The sequence below is a fragment of the Lathyrus oleraceus genome, chromosome 2, assembly GCF_024323335.1.
Source record: "Lathyrus oleraceus cultivar Zhongwan6 chromosome 2, CAAS_Psat_ZW6_1.0, whole genome shotgun sequence".
Classification (NCBI taxonomy): domain Eukaryota; kingdom Viridiplantae; phylum Streptophyta; class Magnoliopsida; order Fabales; family Fabaceae; genus Lathyrus; species Lathyrus oleraceus.
Genome location: NC_066580.1, coordinates 1772906 through 1794089, shown reverse-complemented (window position 1 = coordinate 1794089; position 21184 = coordinate 1772906). Strand labels below are relative to the sequence as shown.

Sequence of the window (21184 nt, the reverse complement as noted above, 5' to 3'; positions counted from 1 at the left end):
AAAGATTGGGACTTTGAACTTCGGTGGGACCCTCACGCCTGGGACCAATCCCAAGTCAGAAACATCTACCCCCAGGGGGTTTTGTCCTTCTACCGCCTTCAATCTCTCCTCTAATCTCCTGAACATGGGATCCATGCCATGGCCCAAACCAAAGTCTTCTGGCAGCAAGAACTGATCATCTTGATCATCGTGAATGGGTTGTTGGTCGTGGTTGTTATGCGGGATCGGGACAGGCCCCGGTCCATTAACCTCTGCAATTGGAGGATCAGTCACGACCTCTGGTTGAGTAGTTGCGGGATTCCTTTGTATCATTTGTCTAATCTCTTGCGGGATTCATGCGGACCCTCATCTCGGCAAGTTCTGCTTGTAGACCCTCCATTGCTTTCTGCTGGTTTCTGCGGGTACCGTACCGGTGAATTCCTGAATCAGCTATCCTGCTAATGGAACACCCCACAAAATGAGAACACCGTGACGGTACCTGTTATGCAAGACATGCTATGGATATGCAAATGTAATGACATGTTTATCAATTCCAAAAGGTATTCTAACCCTTTGATTCCAATCTCTCGTCAGATAAAAAGTGTAAGAAAAACCCCGACCAGAATCAAGAAGAAGATATCAGCCCCTGGGAATAGATAAACATGTGTTGAATGATTTGAATGTAAAATGATGTGATGCAATGCAGTGACATGGAAATCGGGACTGCTGTATTTGCTTGAACATCTGTCGGGTTGCACTGTCTGAAGAGAAACCCACTGAGGAATATAATACAAGACCAAAACTCTGCTCCAGAAAACCGGGTTGGTTGGAGGTTAAGGTTCCCTGAATTTAGCCCGCCCCTCACTGGTAGGTTCTAAGAACAGAAGTTTGTCAGCTTTAGCCCTTCAGTCGAGAATAATACGTTTACCACTGAAGGTTTGGCATTATTACGGGATAAAAGACCTCCACTGACTCCCCTCAACAGGACATCCTAAAGCAAGTTCCCAGTCTCGGGGTCCTCGGACTGAGCAGCGAGAATGCGCCCACCAGAGCTAACATAAACGCGTCTCGGAGGAGAGGCCTCGACTGAGTTCTCGGGAAATGGTCACCAGAGTCGATGATTTCTAAAGGAATATCTATCGTTATGGAACACCCATAGGACAAAATATATCCAACAGAAACCTCGTCTGGAATGTGGGTCTCATGAACGACTTAACGTAGCAACACGCCACGGAAGCCTCATGACTATCCACTCTAACACCTATGTGTACACTCAAGCCTGGGTAGTGGGCTTATCTCTCATAGAACAGTCCCAACCCAACAAACAAACAACCCACAGATACAACAAGCATATGTACATGAATGCAATAAGGTAAAGCAGGTAAATGCTGAAAATAAATAACTGTACAAAAGAATAAACACCCAACAAACAAGAAACCTACAAAAGCTAGGAAGGACTCGCTTAGGGAAACCGGTTCCCCAGCAGAGTCGCCAGCTGTCGCAGCCTGAAAAATACAGAGGTGCGAAAAAACAACCGGCGAGAAAGAAATGACAGAAGAGTCGCCACCGTGCGTTATTTATCCCAAAGGAGGGAAAGGAAACGCTCGAAGTAAACCTGGAGAAAGGAAAGGAAAAGACAAGGTCTCGCAACCAAATCTTGGGTTCGGGAGTCGATTATGCGAAGGGAAGGTATTAGCACCCCTACGCATCCGTAGTACTCTACGGGATCCACTCTTGTTGTTCTTGTCTGAAGGGTGTATGTTTATCTAATGTACTATTTACTAAAAGAAAGGGTCAAAGAAAATGACTCGCACGGATGTTGCATCCATTGCATACGTATCTCATCTGAATATGAGAATCAGAGTCTTCGTAGCTCGGCTACCTAAGGGTTAAGGATAAGTGTGCTCGCTAAGACATCGCGTCTTATGCCTACGTATCTCATCGGGAATGAGAATCAGAGCAAAACGTAGTTCAAACTAACTACGGGAATAAGGGTCTCGATTGCAACTAGGGCAAGAGAAAGGGAAGGTCTCGATCGCAACGGGGGCGAGAGAAAGGATCGCAACAAGGGCAAAAGCAAACAAGGATTAGTTGTTAGTCGTTAGTCAAACTCGGCAAGACATCGCATCTTGTGCCTACGTATCTCATCTGAACATGAGAATCAGAGTTGCCGTAGTTCGGCTACATAGGGATTGCCATCTGAACATGGACTTACAAAAGGAGGACACCAGTTGTGTCAAAGAAGAGTGGGCAATGTGTTCACGTCCTAGCAGTAGGTGTCGCAGCTCGTTGAATCGAGTCTTAGGCGGTTACCTCTTTGCAATAGGACGGATTGACATGCCACAGGATCGGAGACGCACGAAAGGTCTGAAAGAAATGGGGAAGCTCTGCCCTAGAGTTGTCATGCAATATGTACTTAGGTGTTAGGATTTACAAATCTACACTCGGAAAAACGTCATCTATCTCTACTCAACAATCGTGGCCGAAACAATGTTTTGTGTCTCTTAAGACAAGATACCTTTCATTTTAAAAGGTTTTTGATTGGTCGCACGGCGGCGAGAAAAAGAGTTTGATTGGTTGGATGTATTTTGAGTGATGGCGAGAACTAGGATTGGCGAGATATACATCTCGAATCCTAGCCTCAGGAGTGCATGGTATACACCATGTTCCATTTCCATCTTTATTTGCAAAAGTGTTTAATAGAGATTAAGTGTTTTGAATTTGATTGAGAAAGGGTTTGGAGAAACCGCATTGACAATTTTAGGCGATGGCGAGAGTTAAGAATGGCGAGGCATACGTCTCGAATCTTAACCTCAGGAGTGCATGGTATACACCATGTTCCATTTCCACCTTTATTGAAAAAGTGTTAAATAAGAATTAGGTATTTTGAGTTTTTGTTGTGAAAATGACTTGACCTAGATCAAGTATTGATGGACGTTTGAGAAAGATTTGAATGAGTGTTTGATAGAGCAAAGTGGGTAAATTGGATGATGGCGAGAGCTAGGATTGGCGAGATATACATCTCGAATCCTAGTCTCAGGAGTGCGTGGTATACACCACGTTCCACTTCCATCTTTATTGAAAAAGTCTTGACTTATGAATTAATATTTTTTGAGTTTTTATTAGAGAAAATGGCTTGACGTTGAATCAAGCATTTGATGAAAGTTTGAAAGAAAAGGAATAGAATAGGAGGGCGAAATGAATTGATTTGTTTATTGAGAAAATACTCGACGTTGGATCGAGTCATATTTTTGTATTTTTTCAGAAATGGTGGATTTTACTCTTTGGTTAGTATCTAAAACAAATAGAGAAATAAAACAATACAACATTATATACACATTGGGGAAGTGGGGTACATTTTGTCAAATGGGGATTCAAAATCATGAAATAATTAAATCGGACCCAAACAACAAATAATGCATGAGTGTGAGTGCAAGAGAACCGGCTCATTGTAAGAAAGCCCAAGAGTAAGCTATGTGAGGTTGATGGCGATGCTTAAAAAGCAATCGACTTACAAGGGTGTGAAAATGGGCTCGATATTGAATCGAGAAAAATATGATTTTTATAGTTTAAAAATGGTTTTGAATAAATGATGAAATTAAAAGAAAAACAGATTATAATGACACATAAACATAAAAAAAAGGAAAGAATGTTAAAAGAAGTAAAATACTATATATGGGTATCGAACCCACTACCCAAAGGGAGGTGAGACCACTTCCCCTCCACTGGACCACCGATGGTCACTTGTAATCTTAATAACGACCCAAATATATAACCAAAGAAACAAATGAAATAAAATAAATAAAAAAAGGTCAGCATGGGCTACAAACACCTGGGCTGAATGAACACCCAATAGCCTCTCAGACTGTATGGATTTATTTGGTTTGTGAAAAACGAAACCCAACAACATGACAAATCAAGTAAAAATAATAAACCCAAAACTGGGTTCGTTTGAGCCAACGCCTACTTCTTTCCCAAATCAGCATTCCCCCCTTTTTACAGAACAACAACGCCTACCGTACAGAAGCACCACGAGATAACCCCAAGGCATTTGCTTCCAATTTCGATTATACAACGCAAATGGAAAAAAGGGTGATACCAGTGATGGATTCGAACAACGACAAACAAATAGCGGTAAACAAAATCGAACGCATCATGTATAAAGAGAAAGTGATTACCTGTGAACCCGCGGACGTGACGACGATTTGGTCGATTTGGTCTTCCTCTGAACTGTCTCCGCCTCCTTCTCTTAGCAGTCGTCGCTCCAGGTAATTTCACTCGGTTGAGTTTTTATGCACTGTCCCAAAGGATACTGTGAGATTGATGAGAAATTTCGTAGCTGCCGAACCCCCCTCACTGATTCTCTTCCTCTCTATTTATCTCTTGCAGATAGGGTTTCAATTGGTATTTTTGGTATTCCAGAAGAGTAACTCTGCAAAGCACTTTGGATGTTCAGAAATTGGATTGACCTCTTTGATGCTAGGTTCGAAAATGGTAATCTGAACTCGTGCTTTCTTCCTTATTTTTGTCTTAATTCTAATTTGGGAATTTTTCTGACTTTTCACTGCTTTGGCTAATTACTTTGTGTTACCGCAGTAAAAAGATTATTGAAGATTCAAGAGCGGTTTGGTTTAGGTTCAATGGTCTGTTATGGACGTTTGGGTTCAATTGTGTACTGGTTTTGTATCTGGGAATTCATTAGGTGCATAGACAATAGCCCCAAAGCTTGATTTATTTGAAACAGAACCCAGATCCTCATGGAAGTGTTCAATAGATTCAGGAATGGCTACTTGTGGATGAGTAGAACCTTTCTTCTCATTAACCTCTAAAAACGCATCCACTAATGCACTTGCAAATTCAAGGTCATTAATATGATGGGGATACACCTTCACCTGTCGAATATCATCAGTCTGAATAAGCCTTTGTAATTCATGAAGAAGTGTACCAGTTGCCTCTGGATCATAAAAAGGCTTACCTGGTGCACCTAAAGCAGATATACCCTTTTCGGGAAGGCAAACACAGATCTTAGATGATGAACTGTTCAGTTTATTTGCTATGAAATCAGCAAATTTCCTGTTCTCATCCACTGTTGTTCGCATGAGTGAAACCTGCTTATTGTGTTCATATATATATTTCTCTGCTGAAAAGTCTGTGGTATGGTATCTTTTGCTCCAAAATTTACCATGTCTAATGCTCCCACACTCAAGACCAGTGGGATTTTCTGTTCTATTATGACATCAAAACGAGAATTGTCGCAAGCCATTACGCCTCCAACTATGTAGTCTGCTACCTCTGTTGTTGTGATGTCCAAAACACCCTGGATAGATCCCTCTCTAATCAAATTCTCCATGGCTCTGCCACCAACTCCAGTTGCATGAAAAAACCAAGCTCTCATAACCCTCTCGATGCAACCTATCTCTAACTGCATTAACACAAGGAGTAGTAACCCCAAACATAGTTATACCAACAGTAGGCTTATCATTAACTCGAGAAGAATCACTCAAACTACGAAGCCTTCCAACAACCATCCCAGCAAAAGCAGCAGCAACATTGAAAAAAAAAACCACCCTACTAACACTATTGACCCCTGCCACATCAACAATGGACGGAAACAACACCAAATCTGAAGTTCCAACGTAAGGTTCCGTTTGGCCATTGTGTGTTGATACTGATTTCTTTCGCCTACTGCAGCTTGAACGGATGGCTCTCTCCTTCTCAAATGTCTCGAAGTACTGATAGATGATTGCTACGGCAAGTAAGATTCCGGTTCCTGAACCAATTGCCCCCATAAAATCTGCCAATACTGTCAGGGCACCAATACACATTCCTCCAAATGCTGCAGCAGTGGGAATGTATCAGTTAAGCTCTTTCTGCAAGTTTGATTCCCGATGGCCAGGCATAACCATTTGTTGTTCCTTCAACTTCTTGGCAACATCCCTAGCAGATGAACCAGAGACTTCAATCCAAGTTTTGGAGAACAAGGCACAGGCTGACAACATAAACACCAGGTAGAACAGTGCATGGAAAGGATTGGCTGCCATATCAGCTAAGCTAGAGGGTGCAGTTATATTGTCACTTAAATCACATGTAAAACTAACACCAGATGAATTGTCAAATATCACATCTCCCGGCAAGCTTCGGAGTAGACATCCTGCATCTTGTACTCCAAATGCTTGTATGCTGAAATCTTTCAAATCGACATCACAAAGCTCATAAACATTTGTCATCCCCCCACCTCCACGTAACATCGATCCAAATTGTGTTGCACATATTATAGCTTGTTTATTAGTAATTAATATTTTTTGTTGTGTCTCTGCAATATATGTATTTAATGAACTGCAGCAGGTAGGACTAGGAGCAGCTATATTCTTACATACAGCAATTACATCTGAAGGCTCCTTAAAAGTCAAAGGACAAACTTTGTTGACTTTGCAGGCAGATAGCATCCGGAATGCTTTATTTGCAACCTCCGATGATAGTTGTTTGGAAAGGTAAGAATAAACAACACCTTTGCAATCATTTAGATAATCAGTGTGATTCATTTCCCCAGCCATATTGTCATTGCTTATCATCATTTGTCGGCCAGAAATCTGAAGCGCTGCATCCATAATTGCAGGCCGACAAACAGGTCTGCAACACTCTTTAAGTGGATCAACAGTTCATACAGGCCTCAACTAATTTACTTGTGTTTACTGTTCTTTCAAAAGTAGAATCATTCTTCACAGGGCATGACCCGCCTGTAAGATTAGATGATTTAATAGAACAAAGTGTGGGTATAGTGTGGCAAGGCGAACAAGGTTGATGGCATATGTTTATAATGGAGAATGGTGCTTATGATTACAGATTTAATACCAGTTGGATGGGTCAAAACCACAGGCCATGTAGTCATGATCAAGGTAAGCTTTATCCATTAGCTCATGCCTTTGGATGATGGAATATGATGATGCATCATTTCCTTGTTTCTGTTTGAGGTTTATGGCAATGTATCAACTGATTTTTCATGTTGTTGTTGCTGCTGATGCAGATTGAACATTGGGGTGGTTTTGCTATGCGACATGGTTGACTTGGCTTGGAACAAGTTGGTGCAACATGATGAATGCAGTAGGATTGTTAATTGGAAAAGCAAGATTCCAAAGGTTCAAGGCATAACCAAGCATGAAGAAACAAGTCCACATGGTTAAATCAAAGAGCATATGGGAATGGATAATGGAATGAGAGTTATGGCCAGCCATTTAGTGATTAGGGATGACCAATGGCATAGGGTTGACTTTGGTCAAAGTTGACCAAAAAGTCAATTGTTGACCAAAGTCAACAATTGGTTAAAATTCAATTTTCTTTGTAGTTTCTTTGTAAATGGACATTGAATAAATGGTTATGGTGAAATTTAGGGCTTTTTTTTTTTTTGATTGACTTTGGTCAAAGTTGACCGAAAAGTCAACTAGTGACCAAAATCAACATTTGCTCAAAAATGTCAAGACTTGTATTTTCTTGTGTGGAATCAAATGTAATGGCTTAAAATGACATGAAATGGATTGGAATGGTTTGAAAAATGATTTGAAATTTCGGTTTTACCATCGGTTTATTTATGACTTGAATGCTTGACTTTTTTTTAAAAAAAGGACATAACTTGACAGGCAACATATGTTAACAGGGCCATGAAATGATGGTATAAGATTAGGATTTTAAAGGGATATTTATGAATCAAGTGGCATGATTGGCAATTGGCTTGTGACACAAGAAGGTTGGTTGTTTGGATGACCAAGACCATATGTGTATTAACAATCACATGAACAACACCATGACTTTGTACCAAGACCAATCCTCAAATAAAACCAAAGTAAGGTTAGGCCAAGCATGCTAAACAAACATAAAAAATTCAGGACCAAAATCGGGGTATGACAGATATGAGGTTGTTTGTCAAAATATACCAAATGTATATAAGGAAAAATGGAGTCAAGCACTCCGACAAGAACCTAACCAGATATAGAAGGCTATCTAACTCCTCAAAGTAATATGAGAATAGGAAAGGTAAACTTAGAAGTTCGTGCTACAAATATGGAGAAGTCGTCATTATAGACCGGAGTATCATATGATCAAGAAAGACAAAGACAAAAGCCATCACAAGAAATCTAGTAAGTTTAAAAAAGCCTGTGACGCTTGGGAGAGTGCAAGTGATTCCTCAAGTGATGAAAGCTCAAGTTCAAGCATTGAATCAACCCGAATTTTCCTCATGGCAAATAAAAAGAAGAAGAAAAATGTAAGTCTTTCTAAACTTGAATCTATTAATTAATCATCTTATTCTCAATTACAAAAAGCTTTTGAAAATCTTCATATAGAAGCCTTAAATGCTTTTAAAAAGTTAGCTTCACACGAAAGAATATTTTTACACTTAGAAGCTAAAATGCTAGAATCCAAAAAGAAGATGGAAGCTCTTAAGAAATCTATGATAAATATTCAAAAGGATAAGAATGAGGATGAAAAACCTTCATGGTTTGGTTGTGAATCTTGTCACAATTGGCAAAAAGAGATAAATACTCTTCAAGTCAAATTGGACAAAGCATTACAACTAAAGATTGCATTTGTTATTGATCCATCAAAGTATAAACGGTCTTTGAACCTTTCATATAAAAAGCATAAATATGGTCAAAAGGACTCAAATAACAAAAGTACATCTCATCACAACTTATCTTGTCACTATTGTTGCAAGAAAGGTCATACTATTGAAAAATGCAAGTTTATGAGACTTTTTTGTTCCTAAAGGCGTTTCTCAATGGTTGCCCAATGCAACATTGATTTCACTCACTCTAAAGGACGCAATGAAAATTGGGTACCTATCTCTCTTGTTTGATTCCACAGGTTGAATGTCTTGACTCTACGGAGAAAAATTGGTTCATTGATAGTGGATGCTCAAGACATATGACATGTGACATATCTTTATTTATTGACTTTGTGCCAAAGAAAAAGGGTTACATTACTTATGGAGAAACAACAAAAGAGCGATACTTGAAAAGGTAGTGTAGGTAATACCACATATACTACTATATCCGATGTTATGTTAGTTGATGGCCTTAAACATAACCTCCTTAGCATTAGTCAACTATACGACAAGGTGTGGCAGTAAACTCGTGACCATCGAGATATTGGTTAGCACAACGTCAATAAAATCATAGTCGCCACCGCGCTTTTATTATTTCCAAAGGAAAAGGGAAAAGTACGAACAAAACCCAAAGATAAGAAGTTTTCAAATCAAAACTAATAAAATGTCAGAGATTACATGTAAGGGAGTTGGTTACACAGAGGGAAGGTATTAGCACCCAAAGTGTCTTAGGTACTCCCAGGAAGCCCTTTTTTGTGTGCAAGTGTTTTAGTTGAAAATGATATTTGATAAAAAGGAATGAGGGGATGAGAAAAGAATTCATTAATTATATTTTTGTGTTTGAAAAGACCTTCAGTCTTATGCCTACGTACCAACATAAAAATGAGGGATCAAAACCTCGTAGTTTATGGTAAAAAATTCAAAGTGGGTGGATTGATTTTAACAAAAACTTAAAAATATTTTGTTATCAAAGGGAGAATACTCAACCAAACATCCACCGAAAATGAATGCTTTAAAACATTTCAGAGGGAGGGCTCCAACTTTGATTCAATCAATAGGTATGCCACTGACCCCTAATAAATGGAAAGGCTTATAATCAAATATCGTGGAAATGAGAGAATTATATCTCAATCAAAGATAACTCAAATATAAATGCTCTATTTTGAAAAGGTTAAAAGAAAAGGGCACAAAATGGCCAAAAGGATTAGATGAGATTGTTAGTTATTTTTGTCTTTTTGAAAATAAGGCCAATATGATTAAGTTTATTTACAAGTTTGATTTAAGAAAATATTTGAAAATTCAATGTCCTAAGGCCAAGGTTTCTAACCATTAAAACAAGTCTAAGTTGAAAACACAAGCAAAAAAGGTTTTAAAATGAGGGAGAGATTTTGAAATTAAAGAAGTGAGAGGAGATGAAGGGACCATCCTAAACAAAAATTAAAAGTTTAGAGTTGAAAAGATTTGACCAATGGGATGCAATCCACAAGACAATAATGTCGGATAGAAACCCGTTTTCTTTGGACTTTTAAGCAAGTAATAAGAATAACCATCCAAGCAATCAATATGAAGATCAAATACATTAAATAAAGATGGCCAACATCCAAGAAAGCACTCCAAAAGCAAGCAGTCTTCACTGTCTTCAAAAAGTATCAAATGAAATATTCCTTGTGAAAAACTCAGAAACAATCATCAGATAAAAACAACAAGATCAAAATAACAGCTTAAGCATAAAGACAAAGTAAGAAATAAACTAATGGGGGTCTCAAGGCTTGGTATCAGATGAATGGGATTGACCAAGTCCTCAAAGCATGGGGAAGTTACCTATTCTAAGTCCAAGAGCTCAGATCAAGTCAAAGGTAGAGGTTCATCATTCCATCAACATACTTTTTAGGGTTTTTGTTTTTATTAGGTATTTTAAGGTCCTAAGACCACAAAGAGAACAAGAATGTAAGCATACAATATATCCAAGCACAAAGATATGGCTCAAGTGAACAAAGTAAAACTGACTGAAACATAAACATCTTGCATGAAATGTAAATGGCAATGAATGATAAATGTACTAAAATTTAAATTTCATTATGTAAATGACATTAAAGATAAAGTAATAAAAAGAAATGTTAGTAAAATGTTAGTGAATGATTCAGTTGTTTAAGCCAGTCTTTGGAGAACACTTAACCATCAACTCACAATCATAAAGACATGAACCAAGACATCATCTATGAGAAGGACTCCAACTTGGATAAATCAACAAGTATGCCACTAGATTTCACAAACGGAAAAAAGGTTAAGTCTTCACACAATACCATGATGAATGGGAGACTTACAATCTCACTTACAAGAATGTTATGCCTTTGGGACAAATTTAGCTCTATGTTAAGCAATCGTAATTGAACTTATGTAGAATTCATAACTATCTGAGGCCAGACATGAAAATATTGGTGTTAATGCATGTTAGAGACATGCTACAAAGAACCAAGCTCCTAAAGAATACCACACACATAAAAAAGGGATGAACCTATCTCAATCAAGCTCATGTTGATTCATCTGACATAAGGTCATTGGTTAATCAACTAGCCTTTGATTATCTGAGAAGTCATTGGTCAATGAAGGATTGGGGAAGAAGAGGGATGAAGATGAAGTGAAATGGAGATGGGAACCCAAATTGATCATGGGAGAAATTTCATCTGATTAATACTATCCATTCATTTTGAGGGATGAAGTTCACACTTCATCAACCCCCTAAATCCAATAGTATTGATCAAATGGAAGTTCAAATCAACCATGATCAAGGCCAAAGAGAATATGAAATAACACAAGGTCAACCAAACGACTCAACAAGATTTTTAAACATTTAAATAATTAAAAATCAATTTAAAAATGAAATAAAATATATTTTAAAAGGGGCAAAACCTAAAATTCCTTCAAATCACCAAATAAATGGCCAAGGGATTTATCCTAGGTCAAAAAAGGTCAAAGGACCTTAGACAAAAAAATTGGGAATTTTTAGAAAGTTAAAAGTATTTAAAAATATTTAAAAACAAGTAAAAAACTATTAAATTCACAAAAAATGTCAAATCTAATCCAAAAAATGTTTTTAATTCAAAATATAGAAGAGGAATTTTTTTTTGTGTGAAAGTCCCATATCTTTTGGATCAAAATTGGAATTATTATGAATTTAACAAAAATGAGCTATTTTAAATAATAATCAGAAAATAAAATAAAATAGAAAAAACGAGGGTCATCAGATCTTCCTCATTAATTGAGGTGGCAGCTCTGATGTTCATGCGCATGATGCCCATGGTGTTCCATAGTAAATGCGTTGCATACTTGGTAATTAGAATGAAGGGACGAGATTAGAAGCCATGGACCAGATCAGATGGCATGGATCTCTCCAGCACATCACCAGAGCCCTAGCTCCGGTCATCTTCTTATGTGTCCTCCACCGGACTGGTCCAACTAAAAACTTCACCAAAATGGAAGATCCACATATGGTTTTAAAGAGAAAACCAAGGGGAGCACGAATCTGACCTCCATTTCTTCCAATTCTCACTATACTAAGAGATATGTGGAATTGAAAAATGAGGTGGATGAACTGAGTTGCTTCGGTTTAACCTCAAAGCAACTCAATCTTGTTGCCTACATTGGTAGGTATTCAAGCAACCAGAAATTAAGAGAATGATGGAGAATTGATGGAGAATCTAAGAAGGAAAGTTCAAGAAAATTCACCTTCTGTTTGCAGTGATGAAGTTTGATCTCGGTTCCAATTCACTCGTCCTTGCTTCTACTAGCTTGCAGGAGATGATTTGGATGAAAAAGGCTTTGAATCCTTGGAGTTTCAATTCCAAAACAGAATGGGAATCAAAACTCGATTTCCAAAGGAAACCTTCAAGGTATTTTATCAATGGAGGTTGGGAGAATTTGCAGGTCAAAGCTTGGGCCAAGGGTCCTCAATTCTGAGGCAGTAGACATGTATTTATAGCCTTGTGAATTCATTTCCACACACTTTCAAAAAAATGGTCAAAAATAGTAACTGGGTATGCATGGTTTCATGGGTATGCATTAAGGCCCAAATGATGATTGCAAAAGGTCCAAATTCGTGCACACTTGATGCTGAACTCACTTCATGAAGCCATGCAAAGTTGGTTGATAAATGAGCACAAAAGTTTCCAAATAGGGTCATGAAATTCACCCATGCGCAAGTCCCACAAAACTAATCCAAATGCCATGATCTTTGACTCTTTGAAAAGCTAGCATGAAGAGGAACACCTTTGCTGTTGAAACTTTTTCCATTTGAAGCTTGGATCATGACGAATTTTGGTGTGGAAGTTGAAAGAATCAAACATAGTTGAAATTTTTCTAAGTTAAAAGTCAAATGACCACTTTTTCCACCTTGAATAACTTTTTCTATGAGTTTCAAATGACTTTAGTTCCTTCTTCAAAGTTGTAGCACTTTCAACCCTATTAAATTTGGCTACAAATTTGACACCATCCGGATTTTGCATGAAGGAGTTATGGATTTTAGAAGTTGAAGAAAATTGCTTGTTCAATGATGATGACCCAAAATGACCTATAATGTTTCCTCTTGGCACATGCCTTTGTAAGTGGAATTTGACCTTTCTCAAAGATAAAAATTTGGCGATTAGATCTTGAAATTGATCATGAAACTTGGATTGTCTTCATATAATAAAAATTAAGCAAGTTATGGTCTTTAGAAGTTAACCTTCCATTTAGGGCACAAATAAAATGACCTATAATCTTTCACCATAAAAAATGACCTACATATATGATGATTATAATCATTGTGAACCTTTGATAACTTGATCCCTTGCACTGAGGGTCTCAAACCCTAGTTGTGAACTTGATGAGGCACAGGTGGATGCATACATTACCTATAAAATAAATAAAACTATGCTAGAAATATTTTTGTATTTTTGGTTAGTGAATAAAGAAAATAAAGTATGATACAATCAAATATGCTTGGTGATCTCTCCCAATGCAAATTCAAATGATGAGATGGCATGAGGGACCTTAGGGTCCAAATTTGGGTCTTACAGTTGCCCCCATTTAAGGATATTCTAGCTGAGGATGTGAAGGTTAAAATCTTCATATCAACTCGGTAGAATGGACTTAAATAACAACATCAAGAAAAAAAATTGGTCCCTAAGAGACCTCATGATGCATATGATATGAATTTAAAAGTAATCTTTATGGGGGATATATTACCACAAAGGAAAAGAATCCAGAGAGACTGAAAGCCCGTATGAGCATAATATATTCCATGAGGAACACTCACTGAGGAGACAGAGATTCTGGGGATAAAAGTTATGCGTAGGCCAGACTACAACTTAAAAATAGTTGGAGATGCAATGGGATTTCCATGAAAATAAATCAATGGAAAGACTCGACTGCATGGGAAAGAAATCTGCATGTATCGGGATAATACCAATACATCAAAAGATATTCGCAGGGGAAGAAAGTAGATCAGAACGAAGCTGAAATGCTCAAACAAATAAAAGGAAATTCGATTTCATAAAGAAATATGAACCCAAACTCAACTGGGGAAGAAAAACTTCAACGCAGGAGTAAAATGAGATATATTATCTACCATAGATTACTGGGTAAGAAGATAATATACTCGTATAGAGGGACATCCGTTACCGGTTACGGTAAAGATATCAAGGATGACTCGCTGGGAAAATGAGGAATATTCATTACCGGTTACTGGGTAAGAATAACCTACTGGGAAAAAGAAATAAATAAGATTTACAACTACCTATTTACTAGGAAGAAGACCAAAGAAAGAGTATATGCCACTGGTTAAAGCGAACATATCAAGGATAAACTCAAAGGGAAAAATATCAATCACCGGTTAAGGTGAACATATCAAGGATCAACTACCGGGAAAAATAGGATTTACAACTACCTTTTTACTGGGTAGAAGACCAAAGAGAGAGTATCTGTCACTGGTTAAAGTAGACATATCAAGGATAAACTCAAAGGGAGAGTAAAGGATTTATAACTACCTTTTTATTGGGTAGAAAACCAAACAAGTAGGATTTACAACTACCTTTTTACTGGTAGAAGACCGCGAATAGTATTTACAACTACCTTTTTACTGGGTAGAAGACTAAACAGGAAGAATATCTGTCACCTGTTAAGATGAACATATCAAGGATAGACTTGCTGGGGAAACAAAAAAAATAAGTTCGCTGGAGAAATCAAAGAAATAAATTTCCTTTTACCGGTTACTGGGTAAATCAAAGGTAAAGTACTCAACATCAAGAAGGATATTACCGGTTACTGGGTAATAAACTCTTGGGGAACCAAAAGATCTATCTATGTAAGAACTAGAAAGAAACGGTCAAACAAGACTCAAATCGATGAGGATATAACTCAAGGGGAGTGGCTCCATTCCAGATAATGAACTAGGGAGGAAACAGAAATAACAAGCATGCATGAGGAAATAACTCAGTGGGGAAGAGGAAAGGATAAACTCTTTCTGCTTAAGGGGTTGACACGCTATATTGAAAGAGGACAAATGCACCAAATTTGCGTGGGGAAATGATATCACTGAAGTCGGGGATCAGAAAAAAGGTCAATGTGTAAAAATGCACAATGAATAATTGATGCTATGTTTATGCACGTTTTTGCATGAGTATGTATATGATTATGATGAAAAATGATCCTAAAGGATACAAACATGAAGATCTGATCATCACAACTAGATACTCGGCTAATCTCAACAAGATGGGAACACCAACTAGAGAACCTGCTAGGGGATAAGCCAAGATTGACAAAGATATTGTTTAGAACTCAAACTCTCTGGGAGAGGAGGAAAATATAGCTTGGCAACTTCGCGGGGACGCAAACACTGTTGCGAATATCAACCAAAATGCTAAGGATAAACAGAGATATGTTGAGGATTCACATCTCACATTGAGGGATATATATATATATATATATATATATATATATATATATATATATATATATATATATATATATATATATATATTACCACTTTAAAGCAACAAGTCAACACTGTGTGGAAAATTTTAGGTCAACACCATATCAAATGGGGGACAACCCTATAGGGGAAAACTACATCAAATACTGCTCAGAATCTGCATGGAATGAGGAGATCTTCTTTCAGAAGATGGAGCTCCGCCGGGGATTCACGTCACAACAAGAGGTAAAACCCTGAGTGAGGAACCAAACAATATATCGGGAATTCAAAAATCTACCAGCACCAATCAAAGGTCATACGAGGATGCAAGTTAGCAACCAATTCCTCAAAAGAAAAAAACAATCATCAGACTCTTCTTGGAGATTCAAAAACAAACCAATTCCAAGGTACCAAATATATCAGTCGGCTCTACAGACTCATGCAGGGGAGAAACTGCCACTGCTAGGCAACAACCAAATAAAGACGTGATGGGGATTTGAAAACCAATTAAAGGTTCCACAGAGATCTAAGGTTCATTCACCAATATACAAACTAAGGATGCAAAAACATTAGAGCCTCATCTAGGGAAGGATGAACTGCAAATGGAACAACACATCAGCTCCACCAGGGATGATAAATTTCTTGGGAAGCAACTCGTCAACCATGCTAGGGATGAACAGCGAACTGGTGAGGAGGTAAAATCACCAACAATCTACTTGGGGAATACAACAATGCTTCACACATCAAGACTTAACATTCTTAGATTGTTGTTGTCATACGGTGAACTGACTTTTTGTGTTTTTTTTATCGCAATGTCGCGGATAGCAAGAGTCGCCACCGACTTTTCTTTTATCCAATAAGGAAAGGTGGAAAAGAACAGGAAAGACCTTAATTTAGATTCTTAGGTTCGGGAGGTACATTATACAAAGGGAAGGTATTAGCACCCTTTGTATCCATGGTTATCCATGGGCTCTTAATTGCTGGATCACTTATGTTTTTGTCTGAAAAAGTGTGGGTGAATTGCTTAAAAATGTTTTGAAAAGAGAATTCAACTTTGTAATGATTCTCGTATGAATGTATACAAAGTATTTATCTCGTTTGATTTTGAAAACGATTTAGAAAAAAATATAACTTGGTAATGATTCTAGTATGAATGTATACCAAGTGGTGATTTTCTAGGATTTGCAAAGTGTGAGGGATGGAAAATGTTTTAGATTATGATCCAGCAGTTGAGAGTCATACCTTCCTAGGGTCTTTATGGGCATTTCCAATCCTTATGAGGGTAAAACTGTCCTTACTATTGAGAAGTAAGTAGTTTTATCCTTTGGATGTAAAAGGGTCATCGTAGGGCCATCGATAGGTCATTGAAGGCAACAGTTGTAAGGATACCTTAGCATTCGGAGGGACGATCATCATTTAACCGTAGGCTACACCGAAGGGTCATCGAGGGACAAAATCATATATTCGAAGGCAACATCCGAGGGACTATGATTTATTTTAAAGGGACATGATGATTTAATCGAAGGGTCTTTGCTAAGGGTATCCCCACATTCGCGGGACATGACCGTAATACCGTAATCGTAAGGCAAAAGAGAGGTCCAAGATCACATATTGAAAGTCCATATTTTAAAGTTAATTAAGTAATTAGGGTGAATCTCCACATTAAAATTAATACATTAAAATTAATACATTAAAATTAACACATTAAAATTAATCAAGTAATTTAGGGCGAATCTCCACAAGGGTATCCCACAAATAAAGTGGAAGACCTAGACAGCAATCCTTTCCTGGGACAGGTGAACCTTTACAAAATTCAGCAAACGGATTAGAGTACCAAATCAGGGTGCAATCAAGAGTTGCACCAAAGCAGTAATAGTATCAGGTAAACTAAGCCTGGTTATAATAAGATAAGTCGGATGGGTAAAGATCAAAACAGAGCGAAACAGCGGTCTCCATTACAACAATTCAAGGTATCCAGGCATACTTAAGTCCACATGCAAAACCTCAAATGTATTTATGAATTCAATTATGATATCACATGTGCATTAGGAACATAAAGCGGTGATAGTAACGCAAACCTGTTGGCAATTGAATTGCAACCTCGAATTGGCCGATCGGATCGAATTGAGCGGAAGTGACCTTGCTGCCGTAGGCTTTTCCTTCCGGGTTTCCTTTAGGGTTACTCGGAATAAGTTAAACAGTAGTCCTGAACACTCCGCCACAAGCCGGCAGGATTTGTCCTTGGATTCGTCAAATAAACAACAAATTAAAGCGAAGAAAATAAACTAGATCCTAACGTAAGGTTGGATCCGGTAAAAAGGTACACAATAGTTTCCTTTGTAGAAACTATTGTGTGAATAGAACTAACTAAATGCTGAAAAAGAAATAGGAAATTGCAAGGAAAATAGTGTAGAACTCGTAGGAAAAACAATGCCTAAGCTGCTGGAAAAGAAAATATGCAAAAGTGAAAACGGCAAAGGAAAAATGTGGAAAAAGCCCCCCTTTCTAGGTTTTCTTCGTGGCTATTTATATTGGTACCATTAAGTAACTACTTGATGCCAAGAGCTCTTCAACGTGGCTAATTTCATGGCGTGGATATAGGGCCCAACACTCCTCAACGTCTCTTCAAGTCTCTGAGGCGTTACTTGCGCCCAAGAAGTAGGGTAGTGGTGTGACGCTCGTCACACCATGTGTGACGTCCGTCACAAGGCTGCTTTGCGTGACGCTCGTCACGCCCTCCGTGACGTCCGTCACAAGCACAGCATTTGTGGCTTGCGCTTTGGGCTGGGCTTTGCTATTCGGTTCGTTTTCTCTCCTTTTTGCACCTCTTCTCCTCCATTTTTACTTGTGCTTCCAAATAAACCACTTTCATGTTATCACTAGGCGAGCGTGTAGCGAATAGGTCAGTTTGGGTCATTCGCGAGCTGGGCCTTCGTTCCCGTAAGATCAGTGTCATGAAAATGAGTCGGAATGCCTTGAAAAATGTCTTGAAATATAAATGGGCAAATTTTGGGGTATGACAGCTGCCCCTGTTCAATATTCTTGAACCGAGAGAGTTAGAATGGTGTGTACCGTTCGTGGTCTGGAGGTGAAAGATTATTGAACACTAGAATGCCCCAAAAATTTGCACTTGCCAATTAGTCTTGGTGGAGATGGGCTTAAAGATGCCATCCAGGTAGTTTGATGAGGAGATTTCCAGATTGTGTCGTACGTTAGACAATGTCTGAAGACATGGACGTCATACCGGGTCATACGCTAGACCGTATAGTGAATCATCCATCATGCTGTTGACTTCGCTGGGGAGTCAGAGTATGCTATATGCTGCTGGGGATAAGGGATCAGAATGGATCATACACTGGACCATATCTGGGTATCAGAGTGAGCTGTTCGTTAGGCGGATGACTTTGATGGGGATGAAAGATCAGAACGGATCGTACGCTAGATCGGTTCTGAATTGCAGAATGAGCCGTCCATTAGGCTGAATCTGCTTGAAGAGGGAGTAGTCGTATACCAGACTACCATTCAGAAATGTACCTGTCCGAAGGTAGCATCTGAGTAAGGGGGTAGCCGTATACCAGACTACCATTCAGGAATGTACCTGTCCGAAGGTAGCACCTGAGCAAGGGGAGTAGCCGTATACCAGACTACCATTCAGGAATGTACCCGTCCGAAGGTAGCACCTGAGCAAGGGGAGTAGCCGTATACCAGACTACCATTCAGGAATGTACCTGTCCGAAGGTAGCACCTGAGCAAGGGGAGTAGCCGTATACCAGACTACCATTCAGGAATGTACCTGTCCGAAGGTAGCACCTGAGCAAGGGATGAGGGTCTAACTTGGTCGTACATTAGACTGTATTCGAGTTGAAGAAGGTCAGAATGGATCGTACGCTAGATCGTATCTGAGTTGTTGAAGGTCCAACTGGGTCATACATTAGACCGTGTTGGGAGTAGTTGAAGATCAGAATGGATCGTCCGTTAGATCGTATCTGAGTGGAAGGAGTTATATGATGAGCTGAATCAGAATGAACCGTATGCTAGGCTATATCTGATAGTATTTGTATATGTTGTATTTGCAATGAATATTTGGGATGGGCTTATAGATGCCATCGTTAGGAGGATGTCAGAATGAATGTTGACATGGAGTATATCTGAAAGATGTATCTGAAGAAGAAAGTAGTCGTACGCTAGACTACACCTCGGAATGTACCATATGCTAGGCAGTATCTGAGGGATATAGTTGAATCTTGAATGTAATTGATAAAGATGTCTGTCTGAATGGGCCTTTGTTTTGACCGTATCAAGAGGATAATTAACCTGAAAAATAAAGTTAGCTTCATGCCGTGTCATGATGCATGAGATGCAAATGTTGTATGCATGCGTTTGCTGTGAAATGATGTAATGAGTGAATTATGCGTCTGGAATAAATGAGAGCATTGTATACATGTGCATGTTATGAAATGATGTAATGTATATGATGCGGAACGAAAATTGTATGTAGGTATGTGATGTGAAATGATGTAATGAATGCACTATGTGTCTGAAACGTTCTTCCAGGGGACTCTACTGGGAAAATAAATCTCATTCTTCTGGTTGGAGACATTTGTATTGATGACCCTTCCTTAGCTAGGGATACTTGATCCTTGTCTGATGGTAGAAATATTCGACAGAGCCTGGCTGGGAGTGGAAGAGATGACTAGTCTGTCTGGTGACGCCAACCTCTTCTGGGGAATAATTGGCGTTGCCGGGGAATCGAATTAGCAACGGATTCATTGGAAAGCCTGGTTAGACCTTCTCTTCGATCCTGAAGTCGTGTAGTAATTGTCATTGTTATTTTATGCATGTATTTTTGATAAACATTGATCATATTCAAACGCATATATCAATTCAAATTAAATCAATGGACGTTCGTGCAAACAAAACGGGAAAGTAAAAATAAAATTGCATTGATTTTGAAAGAGGGCCTATGAACAGGCAATCTGTGTACAAGGAGACAGAAATCCTAGTAAGAGGAAATTGTCAAGAAACAAAGAGAAAGCTATGCCGGAAACGTCCTATTGACTTTAATTCCACTACTGCCATTATGTCTTCAAGCATCTCATCCCTTGCTGTCGGATAGAGGTGGTTGGCTTGTTCAGTCCCTTGGAACGTGGTTGAAGCTGACAGAAAACGGGACATAGTCGTACGCTTTAATCCCTAATTTTTGCCTGGACCGCCTTTTCGGGTTTTCAGTCCACCGGGATACCCCTTCTTGCCCAAGCCGCCCTTTCAGGTTTTCGACTTGCCGGGTATACGTCTTTATATATTCATCCCTAATTTTTGCCCGAACCCTTTTGGTTCGCCGGGATGCCCTTACTTTTGCCTAGGTACGTCGACCTAGCGGGTCTCTGTTATGCGTAGTATTTTTTGACTATGTCCGCGTTCACGGGATGTGGGAAGTCTTCGCCATCCATCGTAGCAAGTATCATGGCTCCACCAGAGAATACCTTCTTAACTACAAATGGCCCTTCGTATGTGGGAGTCCATTTGCCTCTGGGATCACCTTGTGGTAGAATGATGCGTTTTACCACCAAGTCGCCAATCCGATACACCTGTCTCTTGACTCTTTTGTTAAATGCCTGGGTCATGCGCTTCTGATATATCTGTCCATGACACACAGCCGCAAG

The 21184-nt window shown here is 38.8% G+C and overlaps 2 pseudogenes; both read right to left on the bottom strand.

Moving 5' to 3' along the window:
* Nucleotides 1-4643: 4643 nt before the first annotated feature.
* On the bottom strand, nt 4644-5804 carry LOC127120984 (toMV susceptible protein tm-1(GCR26)-like; annotated as a pseudogene).
* LOC127120983 (uncharacterized GPI-anchored protein At1g61900-like) overlaps nt 5710-21184 on the bottom strand; it is a 60657-nt pseudogene continuing 45182 nt past the window's right edge.